This window comes from Rattus norvegicus, chromosome 5, assembly GCF_021556685.1.
Source record: "Rattus norvegicus strain SHRSP/BbbUtx chromosome 5, alternate assembly SHRSP_T2T, whole genome shotgun sequence".
Lineage (NCBI taxonomy): Eukaryota > Metazoa > Chordata > Mammalia > Rodentia > Muridae > Rattus > Rattus norvegicus.
The window spans coordinates 139,783,990-139,795,688 of record NC_141538.1 but is presented as its reverse complement, the minus strand read 5'-3'; the positions used below and the strand labels follow the sequence as shown (position 1 = coordinate 139,795,688).

Below are 11,699 nucleotides of genomic sequence, written 5' to 3'. Positions count from 1 at the left end.
TGTTGCCTCCTCCGCCCTGAGGACTCAGCTGCTGCTCTTCCTGGATTGAAAGCTACAGAACATTTCAGAAGTGGGTGAGGACATGCGGTGCTGCCCACCCATCTCAGCACCAAAGCTGAGGAGCCTCTTCAGGTCATAGAGCATTTGAAAACAAGCCCATTGGCTTCGAAGATGACGATTTTCTGGCTTCTTGTTCCTGCCTGCCTTGGGGCTGTCATGGTTCAGCTTTAGAGGAGAGAAAGGCAGCCCACAGGGTTCAGCCAGGTCCTTCCACTTAATCTTTTCTTCTGGGTGGAATATCCTCTGATCTTACAGAATCATATAGAGCTAGGGGTAAGATCACTTCTGAGGCTCTTGGTACAAGCCTTGTCAGGCAAATCTAGAGAGGAGTCCTGCAGTGTGCCGAGACTTTGTTCCTCCGCCCAGGGTCTCTTCCACATCGCGGACCGTTTCGAGCCCCGAGGTTCTCAGAGTCCTGACCAGAGTCAGTCGTGCAGCCTCTAGCTCCTCTGGGTCGGGGCAGAGGTTATCTAGGAAGCACTTCTGAAGAAGGGAGGGAGGTGTGGGCGTGGCTCTGGGCCGAGGGCCTCTGTAATTGCTGCCCTGGCCCCTCCCAGTACTTGGGGCCTCACCCCCTGCCTAGTCCACCCCAATGGCTCTTCCAATTCTTCCAGGCTCCGTGTAACTGCTTTTGAGCCCGTCTTAGAGTAAAGAGACCCTTTTGGAGTAAAGAGACCAACAAAAGGGTTTGAGGGTAAGGTGTATGTATGTATACTGTGACCCGGTCCAGGCTGTGAGAAGGGTACTAAGAAGCCAACGGAAACAAGCCAGTGAGCAATTGGGGTCTAGGAGAAGGCAAAGGCCAATCCTGGAGTGTATCCCCAAAGGCGTGGGGATGCCGGGCCTCCAGCCTAGACGGATCCACCCATTCCCCAGGGCTGCTCTTGAAGGCATGGACTCTGAATTCTGAACCTGACACGTTCAGAAGTCCTGAGGCTGACTCTTGGAACCTGGCTGTGTGCCGAGGAGGAAGGCAAGGAGACCGAGAGCCCGGAACCCTGCAGCCCGGCTTTGCGCCATCACTTCTTCTTGCGGTAGGTGAAGCTTACCTGCAGGTGCCTGGTGAGGCTCTGAGGCGATAAGGCTCAAATCATCTGGGGTGGAGGTTTTTTCCTCCTGCCTCTGGGCAAGGAGCAGGCTGACTCATCTGATCTGCAGGTGACATGCTGTTTGGACCAAACATTGCTGTTCACATGGCTTTCTTCTTTCTTTATCTGTTTTTTTTTTTTTTTTTAAGTCTGTGCCATCACTGCCGGCATATATTTTTTTAATTATTTATTTTATTTGTATGTGAGTACACTGTAGCTGTCTTCAGACACACCAGGAGGGGTCATCAGATCCCATTACAGATGGCTGTGAGCCACCACGTGGTTGCTGGGAATTGAACTCAGGACCTCAGGAAGAGCAGTCAGTGCTCTTAACTGTGAGCCATCTCTACAGCTCCTTTATCTGTAATTTTTAACACCGAATGTTGACTGATATTGCACTGCACCAGGCCAGAGTGGGCTGTGGGGACCTAAGACAGCTGTGAGCTGGTCCTTGGCCAGAGGGAGGCCAAAGGTCATCTGGGAAGACAGCTGCGGAGCTCTGGCTGCTGAGATGCACGCACAGGGGCAGCCTCAGCGGGGAAGTGGGGTAGCGATTGTTCAGGACAGGAAGAGAGAGAGAATTAAAAAAAAAAAAATAAGGTTGGGGATTTAGCTCAGTGGTAGAGCGCTTGCCTAGGAAGCGCAAGGCCCTGGGTTCGGTCCCCAGCTCCGGGGAAAAAAAAATAAGCAGGGGTCGTTGGGAGTCTCCTCCCCACGAAGCAGCATCTGCTGTCCACAGGGCAATGGTAACCAGTAGCAGACATCTGACACTGCCAGAGAAGGAACTGGCCTAGCTGAGACTTCCAGCAGGGGATATCATGCCTGACTCACTCCACCTCCACCACGGGGAGGATGGAGCCCAGGCTGATAGCCTGGGAAACTGAGGCAGGAAGTGCCCTGTCTCCCTGTCCCTTCCTGATTCCTGTAGGCTGGGGGGCAGAAGCCTCCTCTCCTCCTCGCTCTGTTCAATTCCATCTGAGTTCTGCATCCGTGATGTAATCATGTCTGTTTTTAAACTAAATGAGGTTTATAATGACTAGCTAATTACCAAAATAATTAATCTACATGTAAATAAAACAAGCCGTTCACAGGTTGCACAATGGCGTCACCGCTTAGTGCAGCGAGCGGTTCTCAGCCTCCCTAAGGCCGCGATCCTTTAACACGGTTCCTCATGTTGTAGTGACCCCCCCAATCATAAGATTGTTGGCTTTTCCACTTCACCACTGTAATTTTGTGACTGTGATGAATTGTAATATAAATGTCTGATACTCAGGATATCCGAAATGCGCCCCCTGTGAAAGGATTGTTCAACCCCCAAAGGTGTAGTTGAGTAGAGACCTGAGGGCCAGGGCAGGCACAGGAGGGGCCAGGAGGAAATGTCCCCTCAGAACTAGGGCTGTGTGTCCAGGGCCATCACATGCCTCACCTGCAAATGCACACTTGAGAGCTCATACCTGCAGTCACACTGGTGCTCAGAGGTTCACATGCAAGTGTGTGCACCCCAGTCACCTTATTCATGTATTCTCAGACATATGTAGGCTGCCACATGTATACTTGCCCCAATTTGTAATTTCAATTGCTTCACATATGCATTCTCGCATACATGTAGCACTCCCTGTGTGTGTGCATACTCCAATCTGTGTCTGCATTCACTTCATGCATGTGTTTTTTTTTTTTTTTTTTTGACCAGAGATTTAAGTAAGAGGGAAAAAATCCCAACAGTGGGAGGGGCTCCTCAGAAGAACTATTCCCAATACATGCTCCTACACATATGCAGACTCCCACACGTGTGTTCACTCTCTCTGTACTCCCATCCTCTGATACCCAGTGATGGCTCCTCAGGTGTGGACAGTGGAGTGATACCTATAGGCTGCAAGATGGTCCTCTACTGAGGGAGCAGCCCCGCCTTGGCTTGAAGCCATATTCTCTTCCTGGGAGATGCCCATGTTCTAAGAAGCCTGTACCTCAGCGCTGGGTGTGTTCCGACATCCAGTCCTAGCTTCAGTCCTGCCTTATAGCCCCTGCCTCTGTCCCTTTTAGAAACACTGCTAAGAGCTGGGCTCAATGGCTCAAACCTGTGATCCAGGACTTAGAAGGCAGAAGCAGGGGGATTACTGTGACCCTGAAGCCGGATTCTTCAGCCAGGCTGAGTGACATACTGTGTTCTTGGATAGACTGGACTAGAGAGTGTTATTCTGCTTCAAAATGAACAAGCTGATGCCCAGAAAGGCCTCTTTTTGCTAAACCCTCTGGGTGTTCCTTTGGGACATTTTGCCAAGTGAGCTAGCCTGTATCATTTGATTTAACTGCGGGGATGGAAATCACAATGGGTAGGACTATTGCCTCCAGAGCCATCTACTAGGGTGGCGCCTGTTCCTGCTGGTCACTAGCTGTGTGATCTTGAGTGGCTTACCTAACCTCCCAGACCTCAGCTTCTGTGGCCGGATGTTGCTGCTAACACCAATACTACATTATGGAGCACCGAAGGTTTAAATAAAGTACTTAGACCAGTGTGAGCAGGCCAGATCCATCAACCAGTAAATGCAAACTGATGAGGCTCGACAGAGAAAAATCATCCAGCTGTGAAAAGAAATGAAGTCCTGGGGTGTCACAGCATGAAGGAAGCTTGAACACACTTGGAGGTTAACATCCTTGGATCAGAAGGGAGAAATGCCCTCAGGCACACCTGTGGGAGACTGCTTAGATTAGGTTAGCCTTGGAGCTTGCCCGTGAGAGACCCTCCTGATTGAGTTTGTTGACGTGGAAAGACCCACCCTAAAAGTGCAGAGTGCCATTCCCTGTACTTACATCTCCAACTGCAACAGAAGGAGGAAGCCAGCTGAGCAAGGCATTCAGCTCTCTGCCCCTTGACCAGTGTGACCAGCTGTCCCAAGCCCCTGCTACAGCACTGACTCCCCTACTCTCGGGACTGCATTCCAGAACAGTGAGCCAAATAAACCCACCCTTCCTTCCTTCCTTCCTCCCTCCCTCCCTCCCTCCCTCCCTCCCTCCCTCCCTCCCTCCCTTCCTTCCTTCCTTCCTTCCTTCCTTCCTTCCTTCCTTCCAGGTTGCTGTTGAGGAAGTTTTTAATGGAAGCAATAAGGCAAGTAAGTGATACAATGTATTAAGTGAAGGAAGATGGACACAAACAGTCACACTTTATGGACACAGGCATTATCTCACACCATCCTTAAAGGAAAGTCCAAAGTAGGACAAAGAAACTTACAGAGTTCGATTGTTAGTGGCTACCTCTCTTGAGGTATTGAGAAAATCCTAGAATTCTAGCACCGAAGACTATAAAACTTTGCAAATCTTAAAAAAAAAAATCCTATTTATGCACTTAGAAAAAAATTTTGAGAATTTAATATACAAGTACAATTATTTAATACAATTATTTACATCATTTCCAACCCTCCGTCTTCATCTGCCAGTTCGTTCTCTGTCCTTTGACTCTACCTTTCAAATTCATGACCGCGACCTTTTCTTTAATTATGGTTACAAAATACACACACACACACACACACACACACACACACACACACACACACACACCCTGAGCCCATTTAGTGTTGCTTATATTTATCTGTTCTTAAGGCTGAACTCTTGTTAACCTATCAGGGGGGCTTGTCCCTGGAGAATCTTCCGTGTCTCAGCATCATTAATTAGCCATAGCTTTTTATCTAGGGGTCCAGCCTTGTGGGATTTCCCCCTTTTGCTCTGGCACGTCAACATTTTGTGATCATTTTATGGGTCTTGTTTAGGCAACCATATCATTGAGATTTTCGCGGGTGCAGCCTCCCTGTCATATACAGAAGACACTGTTCTTGCTTCTTTTTTTTAATGTTCCCTGGGCATTGGGTATCAGGGTATTAACTGGGGGATGGGCACACCATGCTCCGCTGTTCTCTGAATTTTGGCTTTGTAGATTTCTATAATGTGCTCTGCCTCAAAAAGAAGGTTTTCTTTTTTCTTTTCTTTCTTTCTTTTTTTTTTTTTTTTGATGAGAGATGAGCTACAGTTATCTGTGATTATAAGGATAAGCATTTAGAATGCAGTTTCGTTGGTCCTGAATAATATAGGCTATTGCCACTGCCCTTGGTTGCCTCCTAGTACTCGGTAAAGCACGACTCAACTGTTGAAGGCGCCACAGAAAGAACTTGGGAGACTCGAGCTGGCTCTCACCTGGAAGCCTCCTCTCTGAGGACTAGCTCCCAGAGCATCTGTAGGTGCTGTGCAAGCCGCCAAGGGAGAAAAGCAGCCAACAGTCCTCTCCAACTGTAAAGCCCATGAGCTAAAACAATCCAGCCCAGCAAGATACTCCCAGGATGCATTAGTGGCATTCATATCTTGGGGGTAACCAATAGCTGTCTAATTGGACACAAGACCTGCTCGTCAGGAGAGAATTCACACCTGAGGTCATGTACCCTAACCTGAGAACCTTCTTTAAAAGGAGTGTGTGTGTGTGTGTGTGTGTGTGTGTGTGTGTGTGTGTGTGTGTGTGTGTCTACACTGAATGAATATTATTAGCTCACACTCTGCCATTCCACAGTGTTTCTGAATCAGGTGATGTGGGGCCTGAGGAGGATTCTTACCTTCTTAGCTCTATAACTCAGACCCACACACGGACAAAAGCCAGTTCACATGTGAAAGAAACACACATTTGATCTACTGCTAGTGCTTTAGTTTTTAGATGCACAGAGGCCTTCATAGGAAGAAGAGATGACCCAGTGGCTGCCTGTCACCAGGAGGGTGGGGCCTGGAGAAGTGCTAAGAGAAGAAAGGGTTTTGGTTTCTAGGGAAACTGGGAGAAGGTGGGGACTTAATGGAGCTATTTAAGGAAGCTAAGTGTGTAGAGCCTATTGTTTTGTTTGACACAGTCTCGTTATGTAAATGTGGTTGGCCAAGAACTTGCTATGTAGACCTAGCTGACCTTGGACTCACAGATAGCTTCTGTCTCATACAGTGACTGGATTAAAAGCTTGAGCCACTCAGCACTGCAGAAAAATCACCACCACAATGGGAGACAAAGGTCTTGCGTTTAAGCAGATGGGTGAGGGCAGAGTTCTTCCCACAAGAGCTGTGTGCTGGCTAGTTTTCTGTCAACTTCACACAGGCTAGAATCGTCCGGGAAGAGGGAACCTCCATCGAGAAAGTGCTCCCACCAGATTGGCTTGTGGGCAAACCTGTGGTATGTTGTTGTCATTGATGATTGATGTGGGAGGGCCCATCGCACTGTGGGCGGAGCCATCCCTGGGCTGGTGATCCTGGGTGCTACAAGAAAGTAGGAGGAGGAAGCCATGAGGAGTAAGTCAGTAAGCAGTACCCCTCTGTGACCTCTGGTTCCATTCCTGCCTTTGGGTTCCTGCCTTAAGTGTCTGCACTGACTTCCCTCAGTGATGAATAGTTACTGAAAGTGTAAGCTGAAATTAACCCGTTCTTCCCCAAGTTGCTTTTGGTCATGGTGTTTTACAATAGAAACCATAAATAAGACAAACTTGACCTCTACCCCCTCCTCCTCCTCTACATCTCCCTCCTCCTCACCCCTTCTGTGTTCCCTCTGTCCTCTCCCCTCCTCTTCCCTCTTCCCCTCCTTTGCCTCCTCTCCTCTTCCTTTCCTCCTCCTTCTCTTTCCCCTCTCCCATTGCCTTTGACCTGAAACAATCTTGATATGAAAGGGGTGTTTAGGGCAGTGGTACCTTCTGATTCCCACTGATGAGAAACCGTGTAACTGTAAATGTGTACCTGTTGGGCAGGAATATATTATGGGACAGTTTTACAATGGTGTGTTATGCAACAGTGAATAGACTCTTTTTTTTTTTTCCGGAGCTGGGGACCGAACCCAGGGCCTTGCGCTTGCTAGGCAAGCGCTCTACCACTGAGCCAAATCCCCAACCCCGTGAATAGACTCTTGTTTGCAAATTATTCTTCCTTAAATAAAGCATTCGGGGTTCTGTCTGACATACGTTAAGTGCCTTTTCAGATAGTGTCTGCTCTTAATGAACGCCAGGGCAGCTCAGCAAGGGTAGGCATCTTATTCAAGCTGAGGAAGCCGAGGACGTGATCTGGTTATTTATGTTCTCCTTTCCCAGCCTGCTGTCTGGCCATGACAGAGCCTTGGTGTCAGGCCAGTGGGCTGCCCTTCTTAGCTCTTGTTTCTCTTTGCAAGGTTTTATTTTGCAGTGGGGCCAGGACCTCTGAGTCACAGTCTGTGTCCCCCACATGGGCACATGACCAAAGGATGCTCTGAACATGTGTACCCAGCAGCAGAGCCAGCTGGTGTGGCTGTTACTGTTCTTCTGAACTAGACCAAGGCAACCGGAACCAGATAAGTGGGGACCCCCAGAGTGTGGTGGCTTAGGTAAGTGTCTCCCAAAGACTCATTGCCACAGGCTTTGGGTGGGGGAACCTTAGGAGGTAGGGCCCAGTGGGAAGAAGTTGGAGACAGAGCCTTGCAGGAGATTTTGGACCTCAGCCCCTCCACTTCTCTTTCTTTTTACTTTTGGATACGCACAAGGTAAAAGCTTCCTTGCCACACGTTCCCACTGTTATGATATCTTGCTGTAAGCCTTAAAGCAATGCAGCCAAACAACAATGGCCTCAAATAAGCCTTTTCTCTTTATAAGTTGACTGTCTAAGGTATTTTGTCATAGCAACAAAAGGTATCAAATACAAGATTATTTCCTACAGCCCAGCTGGTCCAGAAACCGTGAACTCCAAGGCCAGGAGAACCCTCAGGAACAAGGTGTTTCCTCTGACCCTTCTTGTTCTCTCTTTGTCCCAGGTTCTTTTTTAGCTGACTGTCCCTGGGAACGGCATCATACCTCAACAGGCTTCAGTTTTCCTAAGTGTTCCCAGCACCACGGTTCTGATACATAGCTTCTCAGGACCCAGAATGGTTAGACCCAATCCCAGCTTCTCACTTTTAGCTTTCTGATCACTGTGACACTAGGAGAGAAGTTCATCCCTCCAGGCCTATTCTCCTTCCCAGCACAATGGAGACATTAGCAGTGTGCTGCTTCTGACCCTTGTAAGCATTAAATGAGAGTGTCAGTGGCACCCATTGGCTGTTGCTGTCATGCTCACGGTGAAGGGGCGGAGGGCATATGTTTGCCTAAAGGCAAGGGGCTGGTCCCAGTTTCTGTCCCCCCAGCTCCCAGCCTGCAGCACCTCCCTCCCCCACCCCCAGCTTTACCTCTGAGTGATCGACAGCAGGGCGGGAGGTGGGGGTGGGCCCTGACAGGCCTGTCCTGGCAGCTGCTCCCACAAGGCGAGGCCTGGGAGCTTCAGAGAATTAATTAGGCTGCATTCCTCCTCCAGGGCTCCCAGTGGCCCCCTCCTGAGCTGCCGAGGGCTCTTGGCACTGATCCCTGGCAGGCCAAGGCGAGACCTACTCTCTGCTCACACTGAGAAGTGCTGGTAGGCTCGAAGTGCTGGCCCGGGAAGAGCGGCTGATTATCCAGCAGCCCAAGGCCAGTGCCTGCACTGGCTCTTTTGCTTAGCAACCTTCCCCCCCAGCTCTCCATCATCCGTCATCAATGTTCATCAATGTTCTGGCTCCTGCCTCTCAGGCCAGCTGCCTCTCCATACCTGGACTCTTCCTTGCTGCAGCCAGACATCCCTATTCCTGACCGTCCCCCCCCATCCCCCATCCCCCACCCTTGTGGTGCCCTTGGTCTTCACTCCGGTGTGAGCAAACCCTGCAGAAGCTGGAAGGCTAGGCATCAATCAATATATTCCTCTTCCTGTCTCATTCTCTTCCCAGCCTGGGAGACCTTCATGGTAGCATGTAGGTGTGAAGCACCAAGAGCAGAGTCTCTCTCTCTCTCTCTCTCTCTCTCTCTCTCTCTCTCTCTCTCTCTCTCTCTGTGTGTGTGTGTGTGTGTGTGTGTGTGTGTGTGTGTGTGACGGTTGTTGCCAGTGTCTCCTGCCTACTTGACTATCCCATGTCATGGCTGGATCTGACACTCAAGATATCATGGCTCATTCCTAGAGACCCTACCAGCCTTTCCCAGCCCCCTCCCTTGCCCTGAGAGAGGCCAAGCACAGCTTCCACCCGTGAAAAAGGGAGCCTTTCTCTATGGTGTACTTTCTGTCTTAGGACCCTCTTCTTCACCCTATTCCTTCACTCAACCAACATCTGTCCCTTCAGGCTACCTCCTCCACGAAGTTATCTTGGGCCTCTCTCACCAGGGTTCCATTTCAGTATGGCTGTTTCCTTGTCAGAGCCAGGAGAGCATGAGACTTAAGAGCCTAGCTCTTCATCGGGAACATATTGTGTTTGAGGCTAGCCTGGGCTACATGAGACCCTGACTCAGAACAAAAACAAACAACAAAATGAATGAAGAAATGGGGTACCCTTATCTACCCTCTCTCTGGCCTCCTCCTCCTCTTCTTCCTCTTCCTTTTTTTTTAAGAGATAAGATCTCACTATTTTGCCCGGCTATACCAGTGTTTCCTAGACTCTGGTGTTCTCCTGCCTCATCCTACCACGCCCAGTTTACCTCATTCATAAGTCAGGAGTAGTAATTCTAGAGTTCGCTGCGTAAGGCTACCGTGAGGACTCATCAGCATTCAGGAAGCTTCAGGAAATGGGCCCCGTGTCTATCTTGGTGTCCAGAAGCTCCCTTGGCCCTCGAGGCAGGGGCCACCTCTGTCTGTGTGGCTCACCAGCGTCTCCACAGAGATGGTTATTTATCAACATCTAATGAATGGATGGCCCCAGTCCAGAAGTTTATTGTCCTGAGGCAAATGGCTTATCTGAACTGACCCTGGACTCTACTGGAGGTGGTGGCTATTGGGTGTGTCTGGGCGTGTGTTTGTGTATGTGATGAGCTCCCTGGGCTCGTGGATGAGGCATGTCTGAAAGCAGCCACGGTTCAGTCAGCAGCCTCCCTGGCCTGGCCCATCTAGAGTCCCTGTGTAGCCTGTTCCCCAGCTGACTTCCCCTTCCACACTCGCCCCAGGGAAACTGGAGTCCTCCTCATCTCTAGCTTCTCTCTGCCTAGGGTTCCAGCTAACAGACCAGAATTTTACTTTTTAAAAACGTCCTAGAAAACAGGGTAGTGAGATGGCTGAGCAGATCAAGGGCTTCGAAGCTTGAGGACACCCAAGTCTGAGCCCAGGATCCCACACGGTGGACGGCGAGAACTGACTCTCAAGTTGTACTTTGATTCCTACACACACACACACACACACACACACGTGCCCTTTCGTCCAAATAAATGCAAAAAGAAACTGAAACTTGGAAAAAATTTATTAAGTATTTACTGAAAAGGTAGAAAAAGAGGGAGGTTTCTGTTCCCCAAACTTCCTAACACGGTTCCTCTCGGGGCTTCATTTGCTCACAGATTTTCTCTTCTCCCCAAACTGTAGTCTATACTCCCCACTGCTGGGTCTCAGCTACCTGGAGGCTGGTGGGAGATACTCTCAGCCCCTATGGCCCTTCTGGACTCTTGCTTCTCCTGTGTAGCGAGAGGTAGGACTGGTTGACCGACAAGGCAGGGTCTCCTTAGATGAGAGCCCAAGCCAGATACTGATTTCTATGACTACAGAACTAAGAGAAGGGGTGTCACCTTGGTTGGTATTTGCCATTCTGTCAGTCTGACCAGGGCTACAGTGACAGTGGTGAGAACCCTCTTCTATGACCTCCAGCACCTCTCACCAGGACTTTCATGTCTCTTCCTAGTATGGTGCTAGAGCTGTCAGGCCTGGCCGCTGGCTGTGGACTTGGGGCTTCTGAGGAGGCAGGACCTGTCTGAATGGAAGGCTGCTTGCTGTCCCAGGGATGGCAGCTTCCTGTGCCAGCACAGCTGCGGTATGACAGAGTGCTCTGGCATGGCATGCTGGGCATCATTAAGTGGCAGGGCTGTCCCCACTGCCACTTGCCTCACATACAGGAGGTCTCAGCACTCCCCAGGGGCAGGCCGTTCTCTTATTCCTTGGCCACCTTCCGCTCACTCATTCTCAGCCCTGACTAGCCTTCTGGAGGGCATTGTTCTAGAGCCTACCTCTGACATTTTCCCTCACCATTCACAGACTGCTCATAGCTTGCTGGGGCCCATAGGAGAAAGCTTCTCCTTCTGACTTACCTGTTGAGACCCCTGTGGCTTCATCTGCATCTTCCCCTTGCCTGTGTTGGCCTCTTTGTCACCACATACTTAAATCTTATGTTCACAGCTATCCTGACCCTGGCCACCTTCTAGTCCAGTCTTACCTTTTCCTTCTTTAGAAAGTCATTTTACTTTCTATTTTTAATTTTTAATTTTTAAATGGTGAGTGTGCATATGTGTGCTCGTGTACAAGTATGTCTATGCATGTGAGAGTGTATATGCATGTGTGTGTGAGAATGTATATGTGTGTGTGTGCAAGTGTGTATGTATGTGTGGATGCCTGTAAGCATGTTTGTATGCATGTGTGTTTGTTCATATATGAGTATGCCTGTGTGTGAGTGTGTATGTGCATGTGTGTATGCATGTGTGTGAGTGTGTATGTATGTGTGGATGCATGTATGCATGTTTATGAGTGTGTATGTGTGAGCTCATGTATGAGTGT

General features: G+C 49.5%; 1 long non-coding RNA gene across 2 annotated transcripts in view; it reads left to right on the top strand.

The window, feature by feature from the left end:
• The first annotated feature begins 646 nt into the window (after positions 1 to 646).
• LOC148006020 (uncharacterized) overlaps positions 647 to 11,699 on the top strand; it is a 42,058-nt gene continuing 31,005 nt past the window's right edge. Inside the window, exon 1 of one of the 2 annotated variants that reach the window (XR_015621096.1) lies at positions 647 to 1,094. This is a non-coding gene — a long non-coding RNA (uncharacterized LOC148006020). The remainder of the gene's footprint in view (positions 1,095 to 11,699) is intronic. The other variant, XR_015621095.1, reaches the window with a different exon arrangement.